The 18,314-nt window shown below is 37.9% G+C and overlaps 1 protein-coding gene across 1 annotated transcript in view; it reads left to right on the forward strand.

Moving 5' to 3' along the window:
- LOC139744053 (stress-activated protein kinase JNK-like) overlaps positions 1-18,314 on the forward strand; it is a 67,979-nt gene that overhangs the window by 30,680 nt on the left and 18,985 nt on the right. The window contains exon 2 of the mRNA XM_071654510.1: positions 8,783-8,897. The gene's annotated coding sequence lies outside the window, so the exon portion shown is untranslated. The remainder of the gene's footprint in view (positions 1-8,782; positions 8,898-18,314) is intronic.

Consider the following 18,314-nt stretch of genomic DNA (forward strand, 5'->3'; position numbering starts at 1 on the left):
AAAGCCTATCTTCTATGTATTGAGATATTTCTTTCTTTCTGCAACTTTCTTTGCAATAACTCAAGAAAAACACGCCCTATCACCCCCATATTCTGCACATGTTTAGTTCATGTCACGTACATTATTTCATAAAATAACAACTACTTGATCGGACAACATCTTGGGTATGTAAATTAGGGTCAAAGGTCATAAATGTTTCATCTTGTATCTTGGCGAATACCTGTCCTATCTTTCCCATATTTTGCACACGTATAGACGATGTCGCAAGAATCATTTCACAAAATAACCACTTTTTCCTCAGATGCCATCTTGGGAGTGTAAAGGTGGGTCAAAGGTCATATGTATTTGTTGTTGTATCTTCGTTATCTAGTGTATACGGAATTTGGTACGAAAGATGGCAGATATGACTCCCTTTTCTAAACGAGAATTCAAACATCACACGGCCAACGTTTTTAACAACAGACGAAACCTGTATGGTCATGCCTATTGCGATCAGGACTCGAATCATTGATGAAAAAAAAAAATCGGATCACCTTAATTTGTCAGTAATGACAAATTACAATCTCTAGTTAGGTGATCCGAGTATCCTCTCGGATCACCTTCTGTATCTGTACGGATTCTTTGTTAGGTGATCCGAGTATCCTCTCGGATCACCTTCTGTATCTGTACGGATTCTTTCTTCTTCTTCTTCTTTCTTTATTTCTCCCCAAAAGTTGTGCAGAGGTTAGCTCAGAAAGTGCTATGCCTATCAAGTTCAAACTTATACCATGTATGTATCGTGTCCCAAAGACGGCAATCAAACTAATATCAAAGTGATCAGTCGACCTTGACGTCACTATGACGTCATTATATGAAAACACATTCTCAATCATATCTCATTAATGGAATGAAGTTTTTCAATGAAATTTACGTCACATTTATTTCAAGTTATGCGCATTCTACTCATATTCTCAAAATTCACATTTTCTCTTGATATGTGCGCGTACGCGCGCGTTGAAATATTTGTATGCTCAAATCGAGCTCAAATTTTTTTTGCACACGTTTCAGACCATTTGGAGCATTTTTTGAAAAATTGAAAAAATCGGACGGACGCGTACGCGCGCGCGCATATACGCACGCACAGCTCATGTGCAATTGAAATTTCCAGTTTTTTCACTTTGATCGGATGTCTGAAATGTTAAGGAATATTTATACCAAGTTTCAAATCAATGCGACTCAATATGACGTCATACTGGCCCGTCAAAGTTGAAATTCCGCGCGCACGTCAATGGCGATATACAGTGCAACTATGCCAAAAAACTGCTAATTTTAAATTCGATTTTACACGTCAGGATGGACGGTGACCCCCCATTTTCTTTGCATATTTTAAAACCTGATGAGTTGTACATGTCATTTCATGGGGTGGCAATGCTGACAAAATGATTAAAAGATAGCAAATTTCTTAATAAAGTAAAAAAAGTAAATTTTCAAAATGATGTCATCAAATTTCAAGTTCATTCGAGCGTATCTCACTAGTCCTTTGTCAATTTTCACCCAGATTTCAGTATGTTGTAGCTTATTCAATGTTCTTTCAAACATAAAATTACAAAATTTTGATTGGATAACGGTATCACCTCGTAAAAATGGATTGAAAGTAACCTAGTCAAATTTGACCAGTTTACGTGTTATCTCTATGGGAGTGCAGTTTTTCTGGAAATGAAAATTGACATGACTATCTTTATCGAGCACTAGCTCACTTACCCTTCGGTAAATTTCTCCCAGATTTTGATATGTTGTAGCTGAGACCTTACGCTACCGTAAGTGTGCCCTTTATTTTTTCATACGATGTCGGGATCACATCAAAAATTTTGGTTGACTTTCAGGCTTATCTTCGATGTATTGAGATATTTCTTTCTTTCTGCAACTTTCTTTGCAATAACTCAAGAAAAACACGCCCTATCACCCCCATATTCTGCACATGTTTAGTTCATGTCACGTACATTACTTCATAAAATAACAACTACTTGATCAGACACCATCTTGGGTATGTAAATTAGGGTCAAAGGTCATAAGTGTTTCATCCTGTATCTTAGTGAATACATGTCCTATCTTTCCCATATTTTGCAAACACAAAGACCATGTTATAAGGATCATTTCACAAAATAACCACTTTTTACTCAGATGCCATCTTGTCTGTGCAAATTGAGGTCAAAGGTCATATGTACTTCTTCGTTATGACGTGTTATCTCTATGGGAGGGAATTTTTTTAAATGTGAAAATTGACATGATTGTCTTTATCGAGCACTAGCTCACTTACCCTTCGGTGAATTTCTCCCAGATTTTAATATGTTGTAGCTGAGACTTTGCGCTACCGTTAGTATGCCCTTCGTTTTTTCATACGATGTCGGGATCACGATAAAAAACTTGGTTGAAATTAAAGCTTATCTTCTATGTATTGAGATATTTCTTTCTTTCTGCAACTTTCTTTGCAATAACTCAAGAAAAACACGCCCTATCACCCCCATATTCTGCACATGTTTAGTTCATGTCACGTACATTACTTCATAAAATAACAACTACTTGATCGGACACCATCTTGGGTATGTAAATTAGGGTCAAAGGTCATAAATGTTTCATCTTGTATCTTGGCGAATACCTGTCCTATCTTTCCCATATTTTGCACACGTATAGACGATGTCGCAAGAATCATTTCACAAAATAACCACTTTTTCCTCAGATGCCATCTTGCGAGTGTAAAGGTGGGTCAAAGGTCATATGTATTTGTTGTATCTTCGTTATCTAGTGTATACGGAATTTGGTACCAAAGATGGCAGATATGACTCCCTTTTCTAAACGAGAATTCAAACATCACACGGCCAACGTTTTTAACAACAGACGAAACCTGTATGGTCATGCCTATTGCGATCAGGACTGGATTCATTGATGAAAAAAAAAAATCGGATCACCTTAATTTGTCAGTAATGACAAATTACAATCTCTAGTTCATTTTGATGTGGTCACAAAAACAGGGAATTGATAAAAGCTTCAAAGAAAATGTGACCAAATCCTGAATAGTTATCAGAATCTTGATCAAATGCTTGCTAATTCAACTGTTATTTTCTCTTTTGTTCTTATGCAATTTCAATTGTGTAAAGGTTACTTATAATTTTCTGGTCAGTTGCTGTTCAAATTGTTTAAAGATACGGCACATGTAATTCTGGACATTTTCATGACTGCATATAAAGCTGACAAAAAGGTTGTTTGTGTTGGTACTACATTTGATAAAAAGAAAATAATACACTTAACTTTTTATGATATCAAAGCTGTTTTATTAGCGGGGTGAACGCATTTGCAAATTGGGTAGTGAGCGAGGAGTCGACATTGGCGCATGCCCAGTGCGTAAAAAATATGTCATAGCACGGTGACCCTGGTGTCAACGTGCGAATAAAAAGTGCCTAAAAAGTGTCCATCTCTCCTATCTCCATAGACTGTGCCTTGTGTAGATGAACTACACATGGACATTCAATTCTTTATTTGTGCTTGCACAGTCTCTGTCACATAATGTATTTTGACATTCACAAGGACACGTAGTACAAGTACCTTCATGTACAATGGGCTGTACATGAAGGTACAGGTTTGGCAATGCCTTTTAGAAACATTAAGTGTCATTCCTGGTTGTACAGTACAGTATACATTTAATTGCCACTAAAAAGAGAACATATTGAGATAAACAGTTGATGTATTAAATACAGAATAGGCATGTGTGCCCCTGTAAATTTCCATCTGACAGGTCACCAAAATTGATAATGCACATCAAGGGATTACTTGGCATGCCCAGTCTTGAAATGTCGCAGGGGAAATTGGGTATTTTACCAAGTTGCTTTTGTTTGTTTCTGTGTGTGTCTTTTTTTAATTAGATCTGTTGTTTATTAGTGTCAAGAAGCTTGCAATTTTACTGCAATCCTAGGAATGACTGTAAGGCCTCAATAGAGAAACATTCAAACTCTAGAAGGACATAGCAAGAGAGAGAGATGGACAGAGGCAGAGAAAGCAAGAGAGAGCTGCTGCGATTTTAATTATCATTCAATTTGATGACGGAGTTGTCGGCATTGCCACTGGCTCAACACGTATCTTTGGGTGTACAGGTGCAGACCCTCTGGGTTTTGGCAGTGTGAGGTTTGTGTGTATGTGTGTGTGTGTGTGCAGGGAGGTGCCTCCCTGGTGTGTGTGTGTGTGTGTGTGTATGTGTGTGTGTGTGTTTTGGGATGGGAAAGTGGGAGGGGAAGGGCAAGATTAATCAAAGGGGGATTGGAAGGAATTATATTGAAAGACATTGATTTACATCATAAAGGCGAATTGTAGGCATGTCACGAGATGATCTACGTGTACTGTACCCTTACATGTACCCTTGTACATGATTTTCATGTACTGTTGAAGGTATGTGCAAAAATGACAGTTTGATGCCCTGACAGAAGTACTCTTGGTGGTGGTGGTGGGGGTGGGTAAGTGCATGCTTTGGTCACTAGTAGTATCCTCCCCCTCCCCTTTCATATCTTCTGGAAAGAAAGAGGATAATTATTTCAATGCTGAGGATGGTGAAATATATTTGGAATGGGCATAGAGGGAAAGAGGTACTTAACACTACAGGGAAAAAAATGTTTATGTTCCCATACAGTCTGTGCTGCAAAGCATTCAAAAGGAATGTATAGATGTAAATATGATAGATGTAGGACTGACAACCATCAATGATTCAGCTAGGTTAGGGAGAATGAACTGATACCGAGGTGCTTGAGAGGGATAGTCCATGCTCAACTTCAGATAAACTGTCTAGTGGATTTCATCGAGAAAAGACGGATGTAGTGGATGAAGAGGGAAAAACAAAAGACAAACAAATGTGGTATTTGTGGGGAAATGTAATGTGTCTACCATGACCAAATTCTATCAAATTCTTATTATTTTCATTGGTTCAAGGACTTATTTGATGCATTTACATTCTGCAACATCATAATGACTGGGTACATTGCAAATGAATGAGATTTGTTATGGTGCAGTGAATGTTTGGTTAGTTTTGTTTTTTTAATGGAAGAGTAGATGTACTGACACATTTTGATGTCTGCAGCATTCTCGGGCATAGACAGAGACATTGCAAGGGACATGCGCTGGTTGATGATAACTATGCATAAGAAATGCATGCATGCATGCATTGGGCCAGTGCTCGCCTCTCTGCGATGCACCGTACGCACGCACGCATCGGAGAGGCACCCTTTGTTATTTACTGCTGGGCAAAGAGAGGGAGAGCAAATTATCTAAATGCGGCAAAGTGTGTGTGTGCATGCTCGTGCATCCTGAATGCCCAGCGATATTGGATGTGTTAGCCAAGGCCACGCGTAGATGGAGATTGTCCTTACCCCCCCCCCCCCTTTCTCTTCATCGTCTTCTTCGTTGGAGGAGACTGCAGGGCGGCCACTTGAGTGGCGCGTGGAAGATTTGCACAGATGATTCGCTCTATTCGATTCCAGGAGCCTTGAGGGGAGAATAATGCCTCCTAATGATAATCAAAGTGGGGTTGGGGGATTGGTGGTTCCGCAGATGGTCTTCAAATGTGCGGTAGATGTGTGAACTAGATCTTCCTGATTGGTGAGATAAAGACTCACGATTGTATTAATGCGCTTCGTCTGTGTTTGTATTTTTTTTTCAATGATTTCTGCTGTAGGTCACATACAACCAAATGTAACTTTTTTTTTCAATATTGACAGAATGTAGCTTCTTGAAGATGCTGTATATACATTGTAGCAAAACTACAATAAATCTAAAGCTAGAGTTTGAATTTTTAGTGACATGCAGTTGTTTGTATGTAAGTTAACCATGTGATTTTTCTCCTACAAACAAGAGGCGCCATGTCAGATTTCTACTAAAGTGTTATCGAAATGCAAGTTGCTATAGACCATCATGCCCATTTGCTTCTTGGGTACCTCATTTATACAGGGCATTTACATGTAGAGTACTCTAAACTCTCTATAATTGGACACCAATATTTAATGAGCCCTTGAAGATTCACTCCTTTCTCTGTCACTGCATCACCAACATTTACAGATAATGATTTCCAAGGTTACAAGGTTAGATTACTTTAGAGTATTTTATCATTCAAATTGGTCCTGTCCATTTCTCTGGCTGTTTTGCCTTTTTGGTAAATCCATAATATCAATTGTTTTCACATCCATCTTCCTTTTTTGAATATTATCATTCCATCTTCATGGACTTTGTGGCAATACTATTATAAGTACCTTACATGTAATTGCCATGTGCTGATCTATGACCATTACCACGTCTGGTCACCTTATTTGATCATGTGCCCTACAATGTGTACTGTAAAACGGGGAATGTTCTTGTGCATTTCAATTTTGCGAATTTCGCAAGCGTCAATATTCGCGAAACTTAAAATGCACACGAAAGTTCTTGCCTACACGATATACATTGGATGCCAGTGGCAATTCGCGAAAATTTCATGGTGCGAGAAAGGCCGTCAGCTCCAATTCGTGAAATTTTCATGCCACGAATATATCATGTTTTACAGTACAGGTTTTCAATGACAACTGGATATCTATTTCCATCTGCTCAGCTGTGAAGCAATCAATACGTAGGTTCGTTAGCACATGCAATTACTACTTTGGCTAATTAAGGTCTTACAGTGTTATTATTAATTCTTCTTTTCTTTTTTTTTAAGCCGTCGACTACAGATCATTTATGGCATTGGGCATTGTCGGTCAACATTTGAGCAGCAAGTAGGCAGTCTGTGTTGTTGGGATAGAGTATACTGCATTGAGCAGTCATGCTTACAACATGTTCTCACAGCCTTCAAACCGTGCACATAACATGTGCAAGGTTCTACATGATACAGCATAGGTTGCAGTGTCATGGTAATATTTGCCAAGGGTAAAATCTTCCTGCTTGCAAGACAGTCGTCTTCAAAGGCTGTCATCATAGTAGGTCGAGAAGATTGACCTTTTTGGGCAAGCACGCTCTGTGAAGAACGGATATACACAATGCCCAGACTTATGGAATAAGTGTAGGCGGGTTGTGGAAGTTCATGGTAATACTGGAGAAGCTGTGTGTAAGCACCTAATAAAGTTTTTATTCAATGAAAATATATATATGCTTATACATGTATATATATTTCTTTTCTAAAAAGAAAAGGAAGGCATTGTTTTGATCATCTATAAACAGGATGATAAACAGATAGGAATCACACAAATTTGCAGAAGGAAACAGACATTTTAACTTGCTGAGAAAGAATTGGGTATCATATTGGATACTTTTTTTTTTTAATGCTTGGCAATATATAGTCATTAAATGATACAATTACATTTTTGCTTTAAGAGTTGTTTATAGAAACATTTGCCTTTTATTTTATGCTTGCAATATGATGACCTTCTCATATTGTATTCAAAGTTATCTTCTTACATGTATTTTATTTTTTTCATATCATATTTTCCCCTTATCAGGTTATTTGTTAGCTTTACAGTGTAGATTATTATCTACATGTGTAGATGCATTGTACTCCTGCCAGGTTATACATTGTAATATGCTGGAACTCTTAAAAAATATCACAAGGCCTGTGCATAATTTAGTAGTTTACGTAATCCTCCTGTGTGAGCGTTGCATGCAACATGAGTGTCAGAAACCAAAATAGCCACCATTAGTGCACGTCACGTCACGTCAAGAGGAGTAATGCTGTCCAAATATTTACATGTTTTACATTGAATTCGTCTTTTGACGAGTTACGCAGCCATAAAATGATACAGAGGTTGCACAATCCTGTGACGACATGTATCATACTGTTACATGCACAGTTTACATGTACAATGGTACATTGTGCATGTCAAGATGCTTCCGACCCACTTTCCCTGTTTGCCCAGGGCAATAAAAACTCACTGTTGTGGCAAGTAATGTGAGATTGATGAGTTGATGATTCCATGACATTTTCTCCTGTGACCATTGCTCCTGTGAAATATTTGCACACTAAGCCAAACATAAATTCTATACACAAACATAGCACTAACCATAATCTAATCCTCACATCAAACTAAACCTTATACCCTATCACATCTCTAAACCTAACCCTAAGTCCTTGGAGAATATAAGAGTGGAGCAATTGTTGTAGGAGCAAATGTCGTGTCACCGTTGATGAAATGTATCACTTGCCCACTTCTCATTTTCTTGCAAGTGGAAGGAATGGCTGCGGTAATATCCTGCACCGGATTTGAAATGATACAAGTACATATACCTCAGAACCAACTAGTCACAAATGTTGCACATCTCCTGCATGGTATTTCCCCCGATAGCCTGTGATGAAATTACAATTTGTACTTTGTATATTTTCGCTAACGTTAAGCTTGCTAGATGGGGGCTTTTCTGTCATCTGTTCGCATATATATTAGCCAAAATTTGGAGTGAATACAAGGAATTGATTCTGCAAAGTACTGTACATATCAGCCAGTCAATGATGACTCCTATGTTTGCTCGTTTGTACCACCGCCAGGAGTAAAGATATGACCCTTTCTCGCAGTGAGTTGCTTTTTCTCATTGTATTCTTTTATTATAATTATTATAATTGTTATTGTTATTATTATCATTTTCATCATTATTGTTGTTATTATTATTATCATTATTGTTATTATTATTATTATTATTATTATTATTATTATTATCATCATTATTATTGTCATTATTATTATTATTATTATTATTATTATTATTATTATTATTATTATTATTGTTATCATTTTATTTTGTCTTTGTGCAGAGCTCACCTTGAAGGAAGGGAGGACTAACAAACTCGCTGCCCAAGCTGTAGGGACTAACGCCAACCAGCAGCCGCCAAGAGCTGCTCTCTGCCTTCGGGATCCTATTCTTTGTATGTGAGTACTTTAAGATTCAGTTTCATCAGGCGTCGGCACAGTATCTACATGTACACCCTGTAGGCAACTTGAAATTTGCTGATATTTACAGCGCAAGACATTTTAATAGTAGGCATTGTTGTCTATTGAGTACCAAAGTGATGATGTCATACGTTTTCTCTCTTGTTTCAGCTTAGGTTGGAACCAGGTGGGCGCATAAACACTCAGGCCAGATGAGTTTGTTTAGAACCAGTTACCATGGCAATGAATGGCTATGACATCATGCTTTGGTACATGTACCCTAGAATCATTGAGCTATTTGTATACTGTACCTCATCAAGATTGGATTCTTCAGAGAATGGATTTCACAGCAACACAAAAATGAAATCATAGGGTGGTATCAGGTGTCAGATGGCACAATGGAATGCATTACGTAGAGAAATGGAGGATACAACTGTATATCCCAATATTTTTGTGTTTTTGTTGTACCCTTTTGTATAGGCCAAATGTATCCTTCATTTGAAGTTGAACAGTACGTTCAGTTAGATTTTGTTGTTTTTTCGAGTTGGGCTTCCTGCTTTGTAATGTCCGTTGTGGCTACCTTTAGGTAATTGTCAAGTTCTCATTTTTCTGCTGTTGTTGGAATTAATTTTTTTTTTTTCTTTTTTTTTGGGGGGGGGGGGGGGTTTCCACGATGTAGAATATACTAGCCCGCACAATGTAATCTTGTTTACCTTCATCATATCCCTTTATGTAACATGTCACTAAGCTCTTCAAAGATTACTGTGCTGTGTGGAACTTAAGAAGTCAATTGATATACCCAGATAAGCCCCCTTAAATGGCCACAAGCTGTACTAGCACCACCACCCCCCCCCCCCCTGGAAAACATGTTTGCAATTTGCCTGTTTATGGTAATCTTATTATTTCAGTTTCCTAGTCCCTGCTTAATGAGGATTACCAGACCTTTATGAAGATTTTGTGTTGACTTGTGAGCACTCTTGTGTTACTGGTTAGATTTGGTACTCAAACTCACTGAAAAATATCAAATCTTTGTGGACAGATTGTGTCATTTTCAATACCAATTTCAGTTGTGACGTTTCTAAAATCCTGATGACCTACTCTACTTCAGGCAGAGATAAAGGTTGGTAAATTTGATTGATAGCAAGCAATTTTCCTGTTTTTGTTGTGGTTGTTGTTTCGAAGTATTTGCATCCGCAGGCACACACTGGAATATTTGCATGGTCCAAACAGGGTAGAAGCAAGGAATCATTTCAAGTACAAGGAATATAAATCATCAAAGTTGATGGGACATAACCATGAGAACTGTTCCACTTTCTGAAGGTCTTATTCATTACAAATGCATCTGATGAAACATTTTACAACAATCTCTGGAATATTTGTAGAATGTCTCTTCTTCATAAACACCTACAGTAGTCACACTTTCTGTCTTAAATCAAAGAGGCTCTAGGCATTGATGTTTGTAGTTGGCTGTGCACCCTTTTAGCAGAGAACAGCCATCAAGCCTATAAGTCTTTGAGACTATTTTTGTCAAAGCACAAAATATGAAGAAACATCGATGTCGTGTTTATAGTGTTGCCATTGTAATAAACCTTGGCATTTTAGAATGCTTAAAGCAAAAGTTCAAAACATTCCCCCACCCTCCCTATCCAGTTTACCCCTTTTATGTGCCCAGACACTAGTTAGCCTAACTTGTCAAGCCTTTTCATTAGCAGTCAGTTATCAATCCAAGTTGTAAAGTTAGTACTCAGGTGTAGCAATGTGCTTCAGTCCAATAGGACGGTCATGGTGGCACAACAGGGATTTAAGGAGATTAACTAATCTCTATTCATTGACAAGTAGTGTCCTCAACATCTATGCTAAATAGGTGAAGAAAGAATTTCAGCTTGTGTGCCAAATCAGGTAATGAAGGAGATTAAAGGTCAATCAGATATGCAGGCAAAGTAGCAACTATACCTTGTTGCTACATGTAGTCTCTGTTAATGAATACCTTTCCTGTAATCTAGAGATTTTTCTTTTTTTGGTGATTTTTATTGAAAAGACATTTTAAATAATCCACACATTCACATTTGAACATTTTATGTTAGCTGAATGAATGACACTTGGTGTAAGTTTTCTGATATGGAAAAAAAATAAGATAAGAACACAAGGTGTCTTTGTAGTCAAATGCAGACACATGCATGCAGTTGTAATATGCGACTGAAGTGAGACAGAGTGGGGCTCAACATAGGCAATGTCATGGGGCCACTATAAATTGATGTTGGGACACCAAATTTCCCCCAAAAAAGGTTGTCATTTTGTGGCCAGATCAGGCAGCTATGATTAAAGATGACATTTTGTATTTCCTTTCATTTTGGGCCACCAAGATGTCACATTCAAAGATTTTAGTAGCCCAAACAGGCCACCATATAAAGGGTTGAACCCTGCAGAGAAAGTAAAAAACAAACAATGAAATCAGTTCTACATAGTACATTACTCTCAATCACTACCCCAATCTCAACCATCCCTTCTTTTGTGGAAAAAAGGAAGTTGTATATTTTTTCAGCATTTTTTTTTAGCACACACATGCAAGAGCAAAGTTGTTTTTCTAAATCTTCTATGCTTCCAAATTATACTTGATGATAAGACTTTATTAGTAGCTGAGACTGATTTATCAACAAGGGGTTTAAAAAACTGTAAAATTTACAAGGAACTACAAAAGATTATTGATTGACAGTATTTATCCTTTCTTCTGCTTGTGACCTTTCACATTTGTAGTAGGGTACTATAACCTTTTAAAAATATTATCTAGCCTAGAAACAAAAAAGAGGGAATGATTTCACTGGTGCTGAAAATGGAAATCCATTATTGTTAATGTATGATGAAATGAGTTCACGGTCATGTTGTAACAGCTACCTCATCAATCACCCTACAAATTTTTCACAGTTGGAAGATGAATCAAGTGTTCAAGGAAAATGGCATGAAATTAAAGTGCATCGGTATCTTCCAGTATTTCATGTTGGGTTATAAACTGACAGTGTCTTTTAAAACCGTATGAAGCCACCCAATGAAAAAAAAAACACAAACAAACAAACAAACAACAACAACAACAACAACAACCTTATCCCAAATCCTGTTGAATGTAATTTACTAAGGTAATGTCAGGTCAAGACATATAAATTTGATAAGCACATTTATTGTGCTGTGATGTCTCAGTCTTACAGTATGTGCACCCCCCCTTTAACAAGTAATGTCGTCATAAATTGTGAAAGGGGAAAATAAAAGGATGTGCAGCTTGGGTTAGCTGCAGTACATTTGCATAAAAAATGTTCTACGTACTTCTGTGCACTAGATTCTCAAGTTTGCATGTGGACCTACTGTATACATGTAGTAGATGTTGTTTGTCATTATTTCCATAAATGTGATGCACTTGTGCAATTATATCATTGTACATGTGCACATAGAGTGGGAAACATGGGAATTGGTTTTGAGTTTATCGTTGTGCATTCCTACAATGTATGTATGGCTCACAAATTTGATCTTTTGGTTAAGAATACTCAGTAATGGTACCCTGTGAAGAAGTGTCAGTGTCATGCACAATGGAATTTCATCTTCAGGTTTAACTTAATTGGCTTTTTGTTTCTCTTTTTTTTTTGGGGGGGGGGGGAGGTGGGGGAGATGCATCTACTGCATGGTTACAGTGCTACACATACCCTAAATTGTGTCAGGGAGGGCATAATAGTGATGTAGTGTTTGGTTTGGATTGTTATCAAGGGAGGTCTCCTGACCGTCTAACTGCTTTTGATGGACAGACAATTTCCCTTTGGAGGAAATCAAGCACAGTTTGCTTTCTTGATAAAAAGAGAGGGGAAAAATATAACCAGATTTCAGGCAGTTGACCTTCTCTAGATTGTACCAAACAACGACAAGACAATGCAATCGGGGGTGCACTAATGAAAGCAGTACAGATGTCGGTATCTCGGAAAAGATGTTTAGTTACATGCAAATGTTTTTTGTGTCAACGTTGGCGGTGTTTTGGCTGTTCTCTGCCAAGGAATTCTACTTCCTTGTTTTGTTGTCATGAACTGATGCAAAGTCATTTCATCACGCATTTGCTGCGAATGGAAAAGTGTGTTCCCATGAGACGGGATAAGTTATCTTTTCATTAAGTCTATTGTGCAGTCAATTTGGGTGTGTCGATAATGAAATCCGTAATTCCCCCCACCGTTTTTAGTGTTGACATCATGTGCAACAAATATAGTTGCCTCGTGTTAAAGCAGTGTCAATAGAGAAAAGCCTTTATAGGTAGATAAAAGGTGTGCAGAATGCACAATTTAAAATTGATTTACGTCGATGTAGGGCCATTTGTCAATCAGTTGCAATTTTAAACAAAATCTGTTCTCATATACAATCCATATCCACTATGCAGAGGTAAGGATTTCAGAACAGAACGTTTGTGTGAGTGAATTATAAAGTGGCAGTTAGACATAATTGTGAGTAATTTAAAACCAGGAGTGAGATTAAATTCAGGTTTGAAGGAGTCACCCCGTGAAGCAGTTTGAGGACAGCATGAAATCCACTCTGAATAATCTTGAAAGTGTCTTCTGTGTACCATATAGTTCATCTCTGATGTATGACCATAATGCTTTTATCAGCGTGTATTCAGGCTGTTCCTTTCAATGACCTGTTGGAATTGTTTTGCATTTATGCCTTATAAAGTTGCCCCTATGGAGTTTCTTCTATTCATGAAGCAATTTCCAGCTTTACATTAGAACAGTGCATGACAGTACATGTATTGCTGTTACTGTTTATTGCTGATTAAAAGAAGGTGTGACGCGTACCCCTTCAGTGGATGTAGCCAACGACTGGTACAAACAAAAACATTTGTTCCACGACTGTCTTTATTTCTATTTCTATATATATTTTTTCTTCAAAATAGCTTCCATATTGTAAGCATTGAAAGGATTACATTTTTTTTTCTAGGAGGCAATATAATGAAGGACAGGAATGTATAATTTTGGCACATCCATTGTAAAAATAACCTTTGGATTGTTCCTAATAGCACACCAAGGCCAAGCAGCTCTCCTGTTCATCTTTTGTCTCAATTTTCCCCCCTCCAGATCTGTGGTTACAATTAATTTCGGTGCCAAGTAAAGGGGTAGAAAAAGTGCAAATGGGTGCTCGTTAGTAAAATGCCGAATTCAGCTCGCGGTGTCAGCAAATGTTCCAACGGGAATAACTTCAAGGTTGATTTAAAGTCATGATGCTCCCCCATGAAAATGTAACAACATTAAATTCTCCTCCCCCCCCCCCCCCCCTTAGAGAAAAGCCAACAACACCAACATCAACCAGTTTGCCAGTGTTCATATAAATGTAAAGTGTGGAATTTTTGTTACAATTAACAATAACTTTTCTGTCATTTAGACATCAGTAGCAATTCTTCATAGTGGTACATAGGACACCTATATAATTATATACACATGAACATTGGTAAACATGTTAGTGATTAAAAGCCACACTAGGAAATTCATTACAAGCTGTGTTCGGCTAGAACGAACATTGCAGATATGACCTTTACCTTGTTTAGAATCCCCTTTACCAGGAGGACCTTCAGAATGTTTTGTTTTGTTCAGTTTTTATTCTTTGGAGGGGGGGGGGGGAATGAGAGAGAACCCAGTTTAGAGTTCCCGGTTGCCTTGCACAAGGTCAGCATATGTTTCTATGGAAACCAGTGGGCACGCTTTTCCTCTCAAGAGAAGTGGGCAGTTTCTCTTGGGCACATATGTGCACTCCGCCGTGAACAGCGTAGGTCACCGAAAGTGTGTGCCATGTTCAAGCCGAGACCGATTAGTGTCTCTTCGTCTACAGTAAACACAGCATTACCTCTAGACTCGTGCTAGGCTGTCTGGCACAACATTCACGCCAGACTCGCTCCAGACTCACTCCAGACTCACTCCAGACTCACTCCAGACTCGTGCGTTGTGCTTTGTGCCGTGACCGTGTAGAGTCCCCATCGTCTGAGGTAAACACGTCGCGACCTACGGAGGTTGTGCCATGTTTTGGGGACTCTAAATGGGGGTATATGTCGAACTATTATCTATAAGTGTGATGATTGTGCGGCCATAAAAACCTTTTGTTGGGTTGAATGAATTAGGAGACTTTATAGAGGTATTGTTGCATAACCATACATGCATGCATACTGTATAAGTTGAGATCTCCACATACAACCTTGAGATAGTTAAGTTTCTTCAAATCTGAAGTGCGTCCTCCCGACTAGAAGGATGCATGTAACTTAAAATGCATTTGAAAAGAAATAAGAGTTCACATCTTGATCACTAATACCAAATGATACATGTATTTGTCATTACAGTTTTAGTGTTAAATTTAGATTTTGCACGGATGCTTTGTCTTTGTTAAGATTTTATTGACGGGACAGAAATATTAAGAATGGTTTTAATTTGTGTCTGTGTCCTCTACATGAGCTAAAGGGATAATGACATTGACATTAAAGTTTTAACATTTCTCAAAGTAGAAATAAAACAAAACAAAGAGCTTGACTTTAGAAGACATTGTGATCTGAAACCTGACACATAGTACAAGCTGATGGTATTTGCTATCTACAGTGCACTTGCATGATAACGAGCACAGTCACCATGAAATATTGTTATAACCAAGCAAAAATTGGGGTCCCAAAATTATTATTTATATTGTTTACGTTATTTCTTCGGCTTTAACAAAATATCAATATAAGGACGAAAACTGCTGGCCCCGAGGACTTCCTAATAATGAGAGCTGCCTGTGTATTAAACTGAATTTTGTTGATGCTTTTGTTGACCTTGTGTTGGCTTGCAGAAGCCTTTGATTTGACATGGTTAAGCCTTTGCACAAAGCAACTAGGGTGTTGGAATTCCTATGGGGGAGGTTGAAAGGGTATTATACATTTGTTTTCACTTCCCATGTGTGCCACTATTATTAGTCTGAATGGATTATCAGATAATTTCGGGATTTCCAGTGTGATGTACTTGTTGCCTGTAAACATTTTATCTGCGTGTGGTCAATATCACACCTTACAAGGAGTAAGTTCTCTTTGTGTCGAGAAGTATGGTTTGTTTTGTTTTTGTTTTGTTTTTTGCCCAGTGGGGCTAAAGTGATTAAACTATATCCCAGGGGTGCGTCAAAACATGAAATCTCATTCTTGCAGTTGTATACCGGAGCTAATGAACCCAATTTCCCCTTGCCATCCGGACTTCAGCTCATGGCACTCTGCTGCTGAAGTCGGGATATAAATACAAAGTTGTGACGTTTACATTTATGAACTGTAACTATGGTGTCATTCAACTCCGATATACAACATTTTTATCTTTTGACTTATTTTCTCTTCAAGTTTTTATTTTCATTTGTTAAGTCTTTTCCCATAAGTTGAGACAGTGATGATGTTAAGCACAGAATTTGACACTATTTCAAACACTGTACAAAGTGAAAGCCTGGTAGAATTGCTATTCATTTTAGTCGAACAGCCACTGGTAATGCAATGTACACTGATGACTAATCAATGCAGTATAATATACAAGTGCATTAAGTTTGTTTTTTTTTTGGGGGGGGGGACAAACAAATTTCTAATTCAATTTTGAGTCATGAGCATTGGAAATATTTTACTGTAAGCATACACAATGTACAATGTATATTGAGTCATGAGAATTGTAAATGTTTTACTGTAAACAAAAATAAATGGGAAGAACTAGATACAGTTGTACACAAACATAGATTTGTAAGTAATGAGAATGAACGGAATTAGAAAACCTGTCCAGTAAAAGTATTATGTATGATGATTTTTTTTTTCCAATAGGCATATCTGGGTCTTTTACAAACTTTCTTTGCCATAAGGAAGCATTTATTTCTGATAACAACCTTCCTTGGTCTCTCCCACAACCCCATAAATCAGAGACTGCTACCCTTAACCCTTTGGATACCAAGGCAACTGTACCAAGGTAAAAATTTAAAAGCAGCAGTGCACATTCGCACTTTGAAATGGAGTTTGTTTGGGACCCAGCGAGTTAGAAACAGCATCGGGAATGCGGCATTTTCAGACAGGGCAATACATCACGAGCAGGGGGAGAGAGTGCCTTGTGTTCCCAGCCCCGAATTAGAAAGAAAGGGAAATAATTAATAGACGTCAGTCTACCGCAGGACGAGCCTGTGGCGCCTCGCTAATCTCGGTAAACATTTCGAATTTTGTGGGACATGTGGGTGAGCCTCTCAATGAGCGTGTGCTTGTCAACGTCGCTGTGCTCATTTACAATCTCTGTCTCTCTCCTTCCCTTTCTACTCCATTCACGTCTAAAAACTTAGATGTGTTGTATGTTTACATGACTGAAAGAGAGTGCTATCACTGTTCTTTGTAAGAGTATCTTTTTTTCTGTTGTTTGCTGTTGTTTATTCTGACCTTTTGGAGCTGAAATCTCATCAAGTGACACATTCCAATGAAATCCTTTGTGGATGTACATGTATTGTCAATGAAGTTCTATGGTATCCTCTTTCTAATGTCTCAGAACTATTCAACAAAATCATACCCTGTACTTGTGTTTCAACATTTCAGTTTTCAAGAAATCAAAGACTATTCTTTCTATTTTTTTTTTAGAGAGAGAGAGAGTGAGTAAAAGGAGATATAGTCTGGATAATTGATAACAACAATATAGTTGATAGCAGACCATATGCTTTTTTCACAAATAAACTGTCAATATCCAGTACAGAATTATATTCTCTTTATTTATATAGTTTTTAAGTTATTGCAATGACTTACATTGAAATGTACAGTGTTTTGGATTTGATTTCAGTAGTCCGGACACATTTCCAATAGTTCAAAACTGTTAAAGAGGTTTCCTGAACATTTATCAGAATTTCCCGTCAATGTAATATGTGTATGCATTTTAGTGCTGTCTTGCAATATGACATTTGGCTATGTAAATTACAATGAAAAATTATTGGCACCAAGCTTTTTGATTATAGTTGCATTTAGTCTAAAATGGGGGAAGAGTATACAAATAATGACTGCTATGAGGGGCACAGTTAAAATTATGGGCCCAAGGTGATGTGAAAACCGTAACCATGCCTGAAGCGAAGCTGAGGGCATGGTTATGGTTTTCACATCACCAAGGGCCTACTTAATTTTAACTGTGCCCCGAATATCAAGCATTTATTATTTGTTTTATATACCAAAAATATAGATTCTAGTCTCTTTTACAGCACTCGTAATCGATGCTGATCGACAGCGCGGCGGTCATATCATTGGTACGCACATGAGTGATCATTTATATGTGTACAGTGTACGGGGTCGCGACTGTCTCCAAACCAGTCCGCTAGTCTCTTTTACAGCACGCTGATCGAATGCGCGGCGGTCGTATCATTGGTGCGTACATATGAGCGATCTATGTGTGCGGGGTC

Source organism: Diadema antillarum, unplaced genomic scaffold (assembly GCF_040938485.1).
Source record: "Diadema antillarum isolate AM-2024a unplaced genomic scaffold, OU_Dant_1.0 seq00001131_RagTag, whole genome shotgun sequence".
Taxonomy (NCBI): domain Eukaryota; kingdom Metazoa; phylum Echinodermata; class Echinoidea; order Diadematoida; family Diadematidae; genus Diadema; species Diadema antillarum.